The sequence below is a fragment of the Dendrobates tinctorius genome, unplaced genomic scaffold (assembly GCF_039654945.1).
Source record: "Dendrobates tinctorius isolate UK_male_01 unplaced genomic scaffold, ASM3965494v1 ptg000166l, whole genome shotgun sequence".
NCBI classification, from domain to species: Eukaryota; Metazoa; Chordata; class Amphibia; order Anura; family Dendrobatidae; genus Dendrobates; species Dendrobates tinctorius.
The window spans coordinates 2,857,644-2,872,467 of NW_027361833.1; the positions used below are offsets into that span (position 1 = coordinate 2,857,644).

The 14,824-nt window shown below is 39.7% G+C and overlaps 1 long non-coding RNA gene across 1 annotated transcript in view; it reads left to right on the forward strand.

Annotated features, from left to right (window-relative positions):
* Positions 1–14,824, forward strand: part of LOC141053635 (uncharacterized) — a 166,228-nt gene that overhangs the window by 3,406 nt on the left and 147,998 nt on the right. The window contains exon 3 of the long non-coding RNA XR_012221236.1: positions 6,454–6,536. This is a non-coding gene — a long non-coding RNA (uncharacterized lncRNA). The remainder of the gene's footprint in view (positions 1–6,453; positions 6,537–14,824) is intronic.

The following is a 14,824-nucleotide window of genomic DNA, read 5'->3' on the forward strand; positions in this document are numbered from 1 at the left end:
TTAGTTATGTTATGAGGCTTATAGCAAACTCTAATTAGTGGCTTATCAATAGTGTCAGCCTAATAGATAGTTATTAGGGATGAACGAACGTGCTCGGTAATACTCGGTTATAATTCAAGTATCATGGTGCTCGGATGTGCTCATTACTCAGCAAGTAATGGGTGGCATTCGCTGTAAACCTCGAAACCCTGTCCCACATCTTTTGGGCTTGTTATTCATACAATAATCATGTGGGGATTGCCTGTGAATCACTGTAATGCTGTAGCCATCTTGATTGTGGAAATACTGTGATTGGCTGGATGTCTGACATAATCAGGGATTATAAAAGGGCAGGTGTTTGTGTTATATAAGAAAATCACTGACACTTTTTTCTGGGCTAAATTTCTCAGCCATACAATATTCCATAATGTGGAGTACATTTCTGTTATCTCTAAAAAAAATGTTAAAAATTTAGTAGTCTTCTGAGCTATAGAGTGTTACATGGCCTATGAACATTTCTGTGATCTCTAAAAGTGAATAAACGCTTTTAAACATTTTATAGGCTTACATTTCTCGGACATGCAGTTTTACATAGTCTGATATCTAAAACTGCTAAAAATCTTTGCAGGCTTAAATTTCTCAGACATACAGCGTACGTGAGTTGTGAACATTTCTGTGATCTCTAAAGTGAAAAAAAGCATTGAAACATTTTTCTGGATTGATTTTCATTGTCATCTATACACTTTTGCTATCTTTTGTTACATTATGGTGGAGTAAAACCCCCAAAAAACCCTTTGATTGCTGCAGGTGACCAATGTTTTTCTTCTGTTAAAAATAAACTTAGTTTCAAGAGACCTAGCAATTAGAAAATGCGTAAGGCGTGCATTACGGGACGGGAAAGTGAAAGTGCTGCAGAACAAAAAACACGTCAATCCATGACATATAGATCCCTATCCCACTTTGCAGTGAAGCACAGTACGCTTCACTTGTCTTTTAGCGATGTTTGATAAAGACCCGGACGGAGTCGAAACGTCACTCGCTGCTTAATCTTTTTGCCAGTCAAGCGGAAATTTTTTTTCTTAATTGTGGTGTAAAATTCACATAAGTTAAATCAATTGTTTTGCAAATGACTGAGAGTGCGACTGATTTAACTTTAATACATGTGATCTTGGATACGTCCAGTTCAGCTAGCACCATTTTTACCCTATAAAGCTGTGTGTGCCTCCTTTCTACTTTTGATCTTTGAGCAGAGGGCTTAAGTTGGATTCATGAAAATGCACCCCTCTTCCCCTTTTTTGTCTTCCCTGTCATATTTGAATGTTTTGTAACACTTCATATTTGTCACCCAGTCATGGCTCTCATTCAGCCAGGTTTGTGTAAAGCCAACCACATCATATTCTATGGTTGACATTAAGGTCTCTTGTTCATGAATTTTATTTGAAAGACTTCTTGTATTTGCTAGCAAACATTTAACAATAATAATAACACACTATTTCCTAGTCACTTCTCTACTTTCCTTGCTAGTCCCAGGCCATTCTAAATCCAGATTAACACTTATGTTATCCCACTCTATGTCTGCCCTATCTGTCCCTTTTTAATACAACCAGTCAACCACCCTACTTTACCCCAGATCCTAATTTAAAAGCTCTTTCATCTTTCCAATCATTCTTCCTCCCAGCACAGCTGCACCCTCTCCATTGGGGTTCTGTCCATCCCTATAATAAAAAATAACTTTTAATATCCTTTCTTCTTCCTCTGACTTTGTCATTGATACCAATGTGTACCTTGACAGCTGCATTTTTCCCAGCCCCAGCCCCACACAGCAATCTGTCTTATCTGATTCATAATATGCTAAACCCAAACAGCCAGTACAAAGCTCACTGTTCAGCATTCAGTGTCTTGGCAGCTGATAACCTTATTTATCCATCTAAATATAGAGTCCCTTACCACCAGTATCTATTTGGCCTTTGCTGCACTTCTATTTCCCTCCTTCCTACACCAGTTATTTTCTTGTTGGCTAGGAAAAAGGTCCTGCTGTAGTGATCCTAGTCTTGGACTTGCATCCCTAATATCAGCCAAACAAGCGTATGTACTAGCATATACCAGATCAAAACTAAACACTCATACAGTTTTTCCCCTAACCCTTCTTTTCAGTATTACCCACCTTCTTTCCTATCTCTGGTTCCTAATCTTACCCACTGTCAGGACTCTGAAGATTTTTTTATAACCTTTTGGGCATTCTTGCCCTCTTTTGAGATGGTGTCTTTTGTCTCATGTGCCCTGTGTCTTCCTGCTTTATAACTCCACCCCAGCCTTTAGTCTGTGCTAGAGTATTCTGCCTGTGTCCAGCTCTTGACCCTGGTGGCTTACCGGCTTTTTACCTGCTTCTGTTATCCGTTGTGGATATCCTGTCACTCTGCTCTCAAAGTTTCTGCTGCATACTCTGGTTTCCAGCAGTCCTCCTGCTTCCAGCTGTTCGAGTTGCTCTCACCTGCATTTGTTGTACGTGTAAGCTGATTGATGCTCTTCTGTGCAAAACCTTAGACTTCCTACACAGGCCTCCCTGGATGAGTAAATATATTATTTGAACTGCCTTATATATATTTATCCGTGTATGGACTAGACAAGGACTTCCTTGCTTGCAAGCAACCTCAGGTGTGCTTCACAAGACTGCTCCGCTGATTGCATTTTCCTCTGAGGTTACCTAAAGACTCTGTTCAATAGCTTCACTGTGTGATTATGGACTTTGATGTTTTCCCTGCACCTGTTTGAAACACCATGTGATAATATAGACTTTACCACTCAAAAACTGTGTTCCCTAGTGTCTTGCTCCACGCAAAAGACTCCTGAGTCATCAATTATAATTATTACTCAAACCTCCATATCAGTGATACAGAGCATGCTCAGTGAGCTCTAAACTTCTCGTTAGATTTTCAATGTGCTTGAGTGTTGCAAGTTGCATGTCTAGGTGCATGACCTGGGCTTCCAAATAAACAACAAGCTGACCTGAAATCTAGCACAGTTGGCTGTTAAAGGCTAACATCTCAGACCAGTAGTTTCTGATGGTTAATATTGTGGCAATATAAAGGCTAGTTTATTAGTTTCTACATCAGATACATTTCTATATTTAATGGGGGTCATCTAAAAAAAACAGAGACCATTTACTCAAAATAGAGGAAGATTTAACATGATTTAGTAGAGTCCTTCAACAATTCACCAATCATAGAAAAGTAAAGACAATACTCGTACTTTCAAATGATAAAATATACTTCATCAAATTGTCAAGGTAATGTCCACACTAAGTCAGTTATAAATGGATATAAAATATAATATTGCACTTTTGCATGTGTTTAATCTATCTTTCTATAGCTCTACCTATCTAGAGATAGAAAAATAAAAACAGTGTTTATCCATTCAAAGATGAAGTTAAAGCCCCCAAGTTATCAACAAACTTCTTGCATGGGGCCCAATTTTAATCAGTCAACGTGAGGATTCGGTCCAAAATGGCAGAGCCTTTCTCAAGCATTATATAAGAAGAAGATAAGGGCATGTGAACATATGTATAAAGAGCTAGCAATAAAATATATTTCTATCTACAATATCCATCAATCTATCTATGGGGCTGAACACTCACATGAAAAACAAGAACTGCTTCCATAGGATCAATGAGCTGTAGGCTACTGCCCTATCTGAGAGAATAGTGAATGTACACTCACTGGCCACTTTATTAGGTACACCTGTCCAACTGTGTGTTAAGACTTAATTTCTAATCAGCCAATCACATGGCGGCAACTCAGTGCATTTAGGCATGTAGACATGGTCAAGACAATCTCCTGCAGTTCAAACCGAGCATCAGTATGGGGAAGAAAGGTGATTTGAGTGCCTTTGAACGTGGCATGATTGTTGGTGCCAGAAGGGCTGGTCTGAGTATTTCAGAAACTGCTGATCTACTGGGATTTTCACGCACAACCATCTCTAGGGTTTACAGAGAATGGTCCGAAAAAGAAAAAAAATCCAGTGAGCGGCAGTTCTGTGGCCGGAAATGCCTTGTTGATGCCAGAGGTCAGAGGAGAATGGGCAGACTGGTTCGAGCTGATAGAAAGGCAACAGTGACTCAAATTGCCACCCGTTACAACCAAGGTAGGCAGAAGAGCATCTCTGAACGCACAGTGCGTCGAACTTTGAGGCAGATGGGCTACAGCAGCAGAAGACCACACTGGGTACCACTCCTCTCAGCTAAGAACAGGAAACTGAGGCTACAATTTGCACAAGCTCATCGAAATTGGACAGTAGAAGATTGGAAAAACGTTGCCTGGTCTGATGAGTCTCGATTTCTGCTGCGACATTCGGATGGTAGGGTCAGAATTTGGCGTAAACAACATGAAAGCATGGATCCATCCTGCCTTGTATCAACGGTTCAGGCTGGTGGTGGTGGTGTCATGGTGTGGGGAATTTTTTCTAGGCACTCTTTGGGCCCCTTGGTACCAATTGAGCATCGTTGCAACGCCACAGCCTACCTGAGTATTGTTGCTGACCATGTCCATCCCTTTATGACCACAATGTACCCAACATCTGATGGCTACTTTCAGCAGGATAATGCGCCATGTCATAAAGCTCGAATCATCTCAGATTGGTTTCTTGAACATGACGATGAGTTCACTGTACTCAAATGGCCTCCTCAGTCACCAGATCTCAATCCAATAGAGCATCTTTGGGATGTGGTGGAACGGGAGATTCGCATCAGGGATGTGCAGCCGACAAATCTGCGCCAACTGTGTGATGCCATCATGTCAATATGGTCCAAAATCTCTGAGGAATGCTTCCAGCACCTTGTTGAATCTCTGCCACGAAGAATTGAGGCAGTTCTGAAGGCAAAAGGGGGTCCAACCCGTTACTAGCATGGTGTACCTAATAAAGTGGCCAGTGAGTGTATGTTGATGTTGATTTAAAGCAACATCAGTAACAATGGCTTAACAATCTGTTATGATTGGCCTGACTCAACGAATTACAAATTTTAAGTCTCGCAGTCTATAAACATTCCCATGAGACTGGTACAAATAGTTTAAACCACAAATTGCAAATCTTCTGGTGTAAAATGGTGTGTAGTAGCAATCACATGAAAATGTTTTGACAAGAAACCAAGTTATGAACATGTCAAACCACGCCTGCTGTTTCATGTGACAATGATGTTGCTGATCCATTATAGGCCCACTCAATTGTTTCCATTGCTTTGCGAGGTTCTATATAATATTGATGCTAGGATTTTCCCATTTATCTAAATGACTCATGAAAAATCATTCCCTACCAAACCAAAAAATATGATTGACCCTCTGGACGTTCTGCATTTTATTGAGCTAAGGTCTAAACCAAAATGAAACTTGTGCCTTAGTAGATATTCAAACAGAAGGACCATTTTTGATTTCTAGAATAAAGATGCTGGAGGCCCACATCATCTGAATTTTTCCCTACAAATTGTTACTCTTGTCCAGGCGTTATATAGGTAATATAGGTAGGTACTGCAAATCAGCCTATCTTGAATAAGGTAGAGTAGTTCTCTGCATAAACTTTGAAAAGGAAATGTCTTCCTCGGCAGGTAAAAATATATATGCTAGTGATTTGCTTTAATTTGCTCTAACTAGAATACCACCTTAAATATTAAATAATAACTAAAGGTAGTTAGCTTACTGGCATGGGTGCATAGTCCCCAGTATTGTCCAGAGCCTCGCACGGATCAGGGCAGAGCAGCCGCAACAGAAGCAAACACAAAGATAAAGGCTTTAAGTCTTCTTATGGTAAAATATAGCTTTAGTTGAACCTTTTTAAAAGATAATTCCAATCAATACATTGCTACACAGACACATAAGGCACTGGAAGTAAGACCTACACGTTTTGACATGAGTCTCATTCATGGTCTTAACTACCTTAAATAGTAAATCTTGCATGTAATTGACATATTTAGATAAAATGGTAAATGTTGGAAATTAGGTATACTAATTCAGAAGAACATAATGTAGCTGTAAATAGTTAAAATGTTGGGCATTTCCAAGTATGCTACCGGCATGTTCAGTGGCTTCTCTTACACAAAAGACTGAGCATGTTCTATTGTGGATTTTCAGATTCAATTTGACCTTTCTAGAAGAAGGTAAAATCTAGGAAACTCTTTGCTCTGTTAAAGTACTGGGTTGTAAGACTGTAGCTTGTTACATTTTACTCTCCAGAGTGTAATTGCACTAAGATCATTTCGTTTCCATTTGGAAAGTGAGTGGCAATTACTAGAATACAATGTATCATGCATTTGCTCACAGGATATAAAATGTATATACTAATTCGCAATAAAATGTAACAGCTGTCAGTGTATTTTCTGCTCTGTTACTTCAATAAATTGGAAGTCTGACGAGAAAATGGGAATATTGCATTTTAACACACTATATAATGCCTCTACTTTTTACAAATACAATTTATTTCTTTTTCCAGGACAAAATGGTGGTTTGTTATTACGGCTATTGGATAAACATTCATATAACCAGAAGGAATAACACACAGCAAGCGGAAGAAATGTAATATTTTTAACATTTATTACAACCTATCTTTATACCTTATCTTGAGCAAACAAATGCACTTAACCTATTTCTGTCTGTATTGCCAATCTCTGTATTTACAGTCAAATCATAAAGTACTGTATGTTTTTTTTTATAATCCCTGGCAATGTGCAGTTGAGCAGAAATTTTGCTGCCTAATAGAGGCATCTGTGCTGGGATTTTCCCATTTTAATGTGTATATTTTTACTACTTTTGTAATAGTTTTCTGTTATAGCTTGGAGATTCTTGGAAAGTTGACACTTGTGTAACCAGGAGATTCAGTACATTGTACGTATTTCTACTGGAGGTCAGATTTTTCACAGATAATTAGTCTTTTACACACTGTGAAATCAACCTGCATCGGCTATTTGGCTAGATATTTTGCTTCACTTCTGTATTTCCCTTAAGATTCTGTGCGAAAGCGCTAGCTACTAGATGAAAAGGATGTCTCTTTGTGTTGCTAATTATACTTTTGCATAATTATTAATATTGGAAACAGGAAGAAGAGAATGTCACAAAAAACAGCAGTTAATTCTGGTTTTGTGACAGGAAGCTAGTGCTACATTAATAAAACGTGCCGGTGCCAATATCACAGAAGATAGGAGCATTCCTTGTTAAGGATCATTTATTAACTGAGATCATCTTTTAGTTCGCCTTGGGGTAATGACTAATGTCAATGGCAAATTTCACAGTTGTCTAGAGAAATGAATTAAATTTGTAATAAAAAGCCCTTCAGCTTGTTGTACATGTTCATTTATTGGAGTAGTTGAACTAGAAGAACTGTAAAGCAACCAAGAACATCATCTTAATTTTCCTTACATATAATGGTGGCCTTTAGCACTGTTCTGTAGAACGTTACCTACTATGATTGAGTAAATTGAATGAGAAGTCCCTTTAATGCAAATGAAACTAGGTGACTCTATTAAACGGAGAAGACCTTTAACACTCACTTAAAACATAAGGCATCAGTTTTATCTGTTTAGGCCAGCAGATAATTTTTTCATTAGCCCTTTACTGGATTTAACTGAACGAATTACACATTCATTTGGACTTATTCTGCTGACTGATCTCTATAACCACAAGGAAACATCACATTTTTCATGCTTAGAGTACAACATTTGCACTGTGCGTAAAAAGAACCTACCACTATCAAACTTACCAGGTTATATTACAGTAGAGAGGAAGTAAATATAACTAAATGTAGAATGATTTTCCTTTGAAAGGAGAATGACTGTGAATATAGTCAATATAGATATGTGAAAGCCATACTGAATAGGATTCAAGAGAGCCGCCATCTTGAGATTGGCAGTTTAGCCAATTAGAGCTAAATTCCAGGCTGGTTGCTAGGCAGAGCATCAGTATAGTACCGCTAAAAGTTAAAGAGGGATTTCTATCTCAAAGATCCTATCCCAATACGTAGTAGGTGTAATAATAATAATTTTAGCAAATACCTCCACTTAGAAATGTACTATAGTTCTTCTGATTCACTATGTTGCTTACCCCATGTACAGGTCATTGAAGTAGCTTAGGTATCCATGATTACCACTAACTGCTAAGTAATTGTCACTATATGAGTGGTTGTAACCATGGATACCTAAACTACTGAAAAGCCCTGCACATGGGATAAGTGACATAGCGAATCAGAAGAACTATACTACATTTCTAATTGGAGGTATTTACTAATACCATTATTATTACACCTACTACATATTGGGAAAGGATCTTGGAGATGGGAACACCCCTGTATCTTAGAAAATTTTTCAGTTATAGTAATGGACCGTATAACTACAGGGTCTCTCTATCAATATATTTATATAAATACTCTGCGTGTATAAACATCTCTCATATGTATATGTGTATTTATACAAATATAAAGTCTATCCCATAAATGCCATAAATGTATGACTCCTTATATGTATGTATATATATACCTGGCAGAATTTTTGCTTTCTTGGCCTTTTTCCAGAAAATATGAATGATAACACCAAAGCTAGTGGTTGGGTGTAGCCATTTATTGTCAAACTACTGTGTTTCCTCTTTTTAAATCATTATAATAACCCAAAACTTCCAAATGACCCTGATCAAAAGTTCACATACCCTGGTGATTTTGGCCTGATAGCATGCACAGAAGTTGACACAAATGGTTTTGAGTGGGTACTAAAGGTAACATCCTCACCTGTGACCAGTTTGCTTGTAATCAGTGTGTGTGCATGAAAGCTGAGTGAGTTTCTGGGATCCAGACAGACTCTAGCATCTTTCATCCAGCCACTGACATTTCTGGATTGTGATTCAAGGGAAAAGCAAAAGAATTGTCAATGGATCTACGGGAAAAGGTAGTTTTAAAACAAGAAAGGGATACAAAAAGATATCCAATGAATTGATGATGTCTGTCAGCAGTGCTAAAACAGTGATTAACAAATGGAAAATCAGGGGCTCTGTAAAAACAAAACCACGGTCAGGTAGACCAACAAATATTTTGTCCACAGCTGCCAGGAAAATTATTTGGGATGCAAAGAAAAACCTACAATCAACATCAGCTGAAATACTGGACTCTCTGAAAACTAGCGGTGTGACTGTTTCAAGATGCACAAGAAAGAGGCACTTGAAGAAAAATGGGATGCATGGTCGAGTCACCAGAAGAAAGCCATTATTGTGCAAATGCCACAAAGCATCTCCCCTACAATACGCAAAACAGCACAGAGACAAGCTTCAAAACTCCTACAACAAGGTAATTTGGAGTGATGAGACCAAAATTGAACTTTTTGGCCACAACCATAAACATTAGATTTGGAGAGAGGTCATCAAGGTATATGATGAAAGGAACACCATTCCACTGTAAAGCACAGAAGTGGATCGCAGACGTTTTGGGGATGTGTGAGCTACAAAGGCAGAGGAAACTTGGTCAAAGTTGATGGAAAGATGAATGCAGCACATTATCAGCAAATTCTGGGTGAAAATTTGCAATCATCAGCCTGGAAGCTGAGCATGGGACATACTTTGACATTCCAACATGACAACGATCCAAAGCACAAGGCCAAGTCGACCTGTCATTGGCTACAGCAGATCAAAGTGATGGTTTTGGTGTGGCCATCTCAGTCTCCTGACCTCAATATCATTGAGCAAATCTGGAAAGATCACAAGCGCACAGTTCATGCTAGACAGCCCAGGAATTTACAGGAGACATTTTTCCAAGAAGAGTGGGCAGCTTTACCATCTGAGAAAATAAAGTACCTCATCCACAACTACCACAAAAGACTTCAAGCTGTCACTGATGTTAGAGAGGGCAATACACAATATTAAGAAATGGGGTGTTAGGCATCGGGATTCTCCCTCTGCACAAGAGGAATCCCAAGCCACGTCTTCTCCTGCAGTATCCCATTCAGTCTCAGCTGCAGCGGATCCTGCTTAGCAAATATGTCGGTCTCAGTGTATTGCTCAAACTCGTGCTCTGTGATTGATTGCTGCTGCTGCCTCTCCAGGTTCAGCTATAGCAATCAACAGCAAACAGAGGCGAGCAGTCGTTCCTGAGACTAAGACCGGGTTTTGCCTTACTGAGCATGCTCGTGAGGTGGCAACCTCTCATTGGTGGTCAGCAGTCAGCTTCTCAGGTCCTCAAGCGAGCCCGGATTGGTCCACTAGCAAGGTCCTGGAAGACTTGGATCTATAAAAGGATATCATAGCCCCATGGCCACATGCTAGTATAGACCATGTGGTGTGTGTGTGTTGTATGCACGTATGATTGTCTCTGGTGACTGACTCATTATGAAACCCCTACTCTTGGTATGCATGTGTTGTTCAGCCCTGCCAGCTAGTGCCTAGGCTGTGCAGGTAGGAGGCAGAGTCAGCGCCAAGTAGAGGCATCGCCTGTGCAATGCCGTGGCATATTGGGTCCGGTCAGACGCTAGCCCCAGTGTTCTAGGGGTTGAGCCTAGAGACCTCACTCTTGCATATCTGCTGAGCCCTGTGACATTCAACAGGGAACAGTGTTCTTTTACGTTGTTGCAGCGGCTCTGTGGAGCAACAGAGTTTGCCGCTGACATTTAACCCGCATGTTTTTGGTGCTCAACCGCTATCTTGTTCTGCCATTACTTAGCAGCAGGTTCCATCTCTGCATGGTGGACCCCGAGTTGCGAACGCATGCCATTATTATACTTTATTTGGTACGTTCCGCCAACCCTAACATGGGGTATGTGAACGCTTGATCAGAGTCATTTGGATGTTTTGGGTTGTCATTATGATTTAAAAAGAGAAAACACAGTAATTTAACAATAAATGACTTCATTCAACCACTAACCATGAGTGGAGAAAAAGTTTTGGTGTTATCATTCATATTCTCTGAAAAAAGGCCAAGGAAGCAAAAATTCTGCCGGGGTATGCAAACTTTTGACCACAACTGTAGCATACATATACAGCACACCCACCACTCACATAATATATACATACAGCACGCACTCTGCTCACATAGTAATCGCAAATATCGCTCACATAGTATTTGCATACAGCACTGACACTGCTCACATATTATACGCATGCAGCATGCACACTGCTCACATAGTACAGCATACAGCACGCACACTGCTCACATATAATGCACATACAGCCCACATACGCTGCTCAAATGATATATGCATACAGCATGTATACAGCTCATACAGCATACGCATACATCTGACACACCGCTCATATAACGTATAGAGCACACACACTACTGACATAGTGTATGTTCACAGCACGAACACCACTTGAATGTACAGTATATATTTGCAGCATACACATTACGCAAACATAGAGCATACCTTGGTCACTCGTGACGTATGTTGGTAAAACACACATCAACCATTACAAACATCATAATGATTAATTGTTTTACAGGAAAGGTTGAAACATGCATCTGTACTTGTAAAGTAGAAACTGCAAGGCTAGTCAAACCATACCCTTTTGAAGATATTAGGCCCTGCCCCTCTTCCCAGTAATCTCCACCCCTTACGAAGTGTTTGAAAGAAATTCAGAAATTTTTATGGAAATCTTCTCCCAAGCTTTGCACTGGCTGATCCTAGATAAGCTGATCAGTGTAGTGTGGTAAACCTTATCTATGGGAGAGGTAGAGATAGTGAAGCTGATGCTGATATTAGGAGAAAGAGAGCTGGTCGCTTTGTGTCAGCACAGTAGTAAATATAGTAAGCAAACTTGTCTCCTTGAGAAAGCCACGGTAGGCAAAACGTACGTTGGAGGGAGATGGAGACACATTGAGCCACTGATCACGGGTATTTATGATCTTATTACATTTCCTATGCACTTTATTTGGGTTTTCAAACTTTAGGTCTGTTCACTATATGCACTTTATATTGCCCCTACACTGCATTATGGACCCACAGTAGCCTCCACACTGAAATATGGCTATTTAGTAGTAAGCACACTGTATAATGGCCTCCACACTGTAAAATGCATCCAATGCAGCACTCACACTGTATCACCCCCAAAAATATGTTGTCCCCACATTAGATCCCACACGTTATGATGGCCCTCACAATGGTTCCAAGTCTGCATGAGGACCCTCTTAGTAGCACACACTATCTATGAGGGTCTCTTAGTAGCCCCTACTATTTATGAGGGCCTCTTAGTAACCCCTACAATTTATGAGGGCCACTTAGTAACTCCTGCTATTTACAAGGACCCCTTAGTAGCCTCCACAATTTATGAGGGCCCCTTGGTAGCCACCACTATTTATGAATGTACCCTTAGTAGCTCCCACACATAATGCCCATCACAAAATATTACAATAAAAAAAATAACATTATATGCTCACCTAATCCTGGCAAGTACAGCTGCAGGTCCCATGCAGACAGTCCAGGACCTGCCGCAGACTTACGGCCAACAAAATAGAGAGCAGCAGTGCAGGGACACCATTTCTCTCTTCTCTGCAACAGAGCTTAATGTAGACTGGACCCTCTACCCCACGGTAACTATGCTACTGATGGAGGGGATCAATTTATAATGTTTTTCAGTTGCAGGAGTTAAAAGTCCTGCAGTAACTCACTTTTCTACAATGTTATGCATCACGGGAAATTGACGTAGTCTGCGCAGTGGATACTGGGAAATCATGTGTGAATTCCTCAAGGCAACTTTGACTGAAGTTTGGCTGAAAAGTTTTTTTCTCAGGTTATGGCTTTAATGACACATTTTGTAATATGTTATTTTTTGTATATGCTATTAAAGTAAATGATATTTTTACTGATAGGTTCTCTTTAAATATATATTTATGCCTTTTATCATCTTGTATCTATTTATATTGTGTCTATTGGATGCTTCATGAAATAAGATTGCAATGGCTTATACATCTTAAAAATTAGTAGAGGCTTCAGAGTGTAAATCGCAAAGAATGGCATTTTCTAACGTGTCACTAGGAAATAATGATATTGAAGTGTTAGCAAGCAAGAGCGCTCCAAAGTGCAGTGCACACGAAATGCCGGGAACAGCAACTGCTGGCCATGGACAATATATGAGTTTCACACTCACTGTGTGAATGTTTTCACTGCAGTGATGCACCATCACAGTGGCTTTCAGTGCAGTGATAACCAGGAGGCACTTATCTTTCTTCTCCTGCACTTTCTCTGGATCCTGCACAACTGACATGACCTCATCCCTAACAAGTACAAGTAGGCATGCTATTGATTCCACACAGAGCCCTCATTCTTTACACTAACACCACGCAAAATGATGCCAAGCAGTTTTACAGCTTGACAGCCTGGGCAGAAAAGCCCCATGGCAGAAAAGTTGCTGCTGTGCATCAAGCGGCTTCTTACATGCTTGCTGGCTCCTGGTGAACTGCAAATTGAAATTGTTGTAAGCGGCAATACCCAAAATATTCTAACTATCTTACTGTCTGCCAAAATAACTCACTCTTCATGCATAGCTGAGATTGTGAATTTAATAGCATGGCCAGTTGATTTATCACACCAAAGTGAACCAGGTTATCTCCCTCAAGTGTGGAAAAGCTAACATTAGTCAAAATTACTTAGGCATGGATCAGTGCAGACCTACATGTACTAATAGCTGACACCAGCAATTAAATTCTCCATACCATCTGTCTTCCTGCTTGACCATCCATTGACTGTCATCTACACCATTCTGTGGCAAAAAATGCCAATAGACCACACCCTGCCAGGCATGTACTCCTTTTCCACCATGTCACCTATATTGTAGAACTGCTGCTGTCGAGGTTGCGATTGCTGGCCCAAAACTTCTAAGCATCTCCATATCTGCCCCATCTTAATACTCTGTCATTCGATTCCTGGCAACCACTGCACAGTTACGCCAAGCACACACCTCCTAGCTGCCTACTGTGCATCATAGTTATAGACTGTACCGATGCTTCTGGGGCTGCCATTGCTGGTTCGAAACTGCCAAACATCTCCTTTCCTGCGATGTATTAACTTTCCAGCATACTACTCCTACAGTAACAACTGCACAACCACAGCAATCACACTTCTCCTGCCTGTCCACTATGTTTTATAGTGCTAGACAGTATTTTTGATGCTGGGAAACGTACTCTCATTTTTTTTGTATCCTAAAGAAACAGCTCTCAAAATACGGCAATTTTTTTAAAAAGGTTTCATGACAATAATCCATAACTCTTTCATGTTCAAAACAGTACCCCTGTTTGGTCTCCGGAAAAAAAGGGATAATTGTTGCAAGGATTGCGTAAAAGCTTTAATTTAATTTGTTAATCATTTTGTGATTAGCAAACCAGTTGCGGACCCCCTAAAAAATTTATTTTTTTTCACTTCTAGTTCAGAGACCATTGCTTCTTCACCTACTAAACAATATAGTACACCTATTTTATCTCCCTAAATAAAGGAATATTTTTTGATGGCTTATGAAAAAGCTTTATCTTCTTTAGATAGCAAAATGCAAAGCTCCTTATCCTCCTCAAACAGGGATAATTGCTGCACCCAACCATGTGAAATTACCACGGATTCTCCTTTTTGCAAACTTAACCCATTGAGTCTTGTGTTTCAGAGATAGATTTTTTTTGTTGCTGTCCACCTTCGAAATACTGAAATATTGTATATTCTGATTAAATTGGCTGTATGTGGATGACCTACTGTAGTAGTCTATCTACTCTATATTTATTATGTTCTTTTGGCTGTTATGAATATTCAATAGTAAATACTGATCAAACTTATTTAAATATTAAGCAATATACTGACTGCATTATTACATTATAGAAAGGCAATTTGCAACCAATATTCCACTGCAAAGGCCAA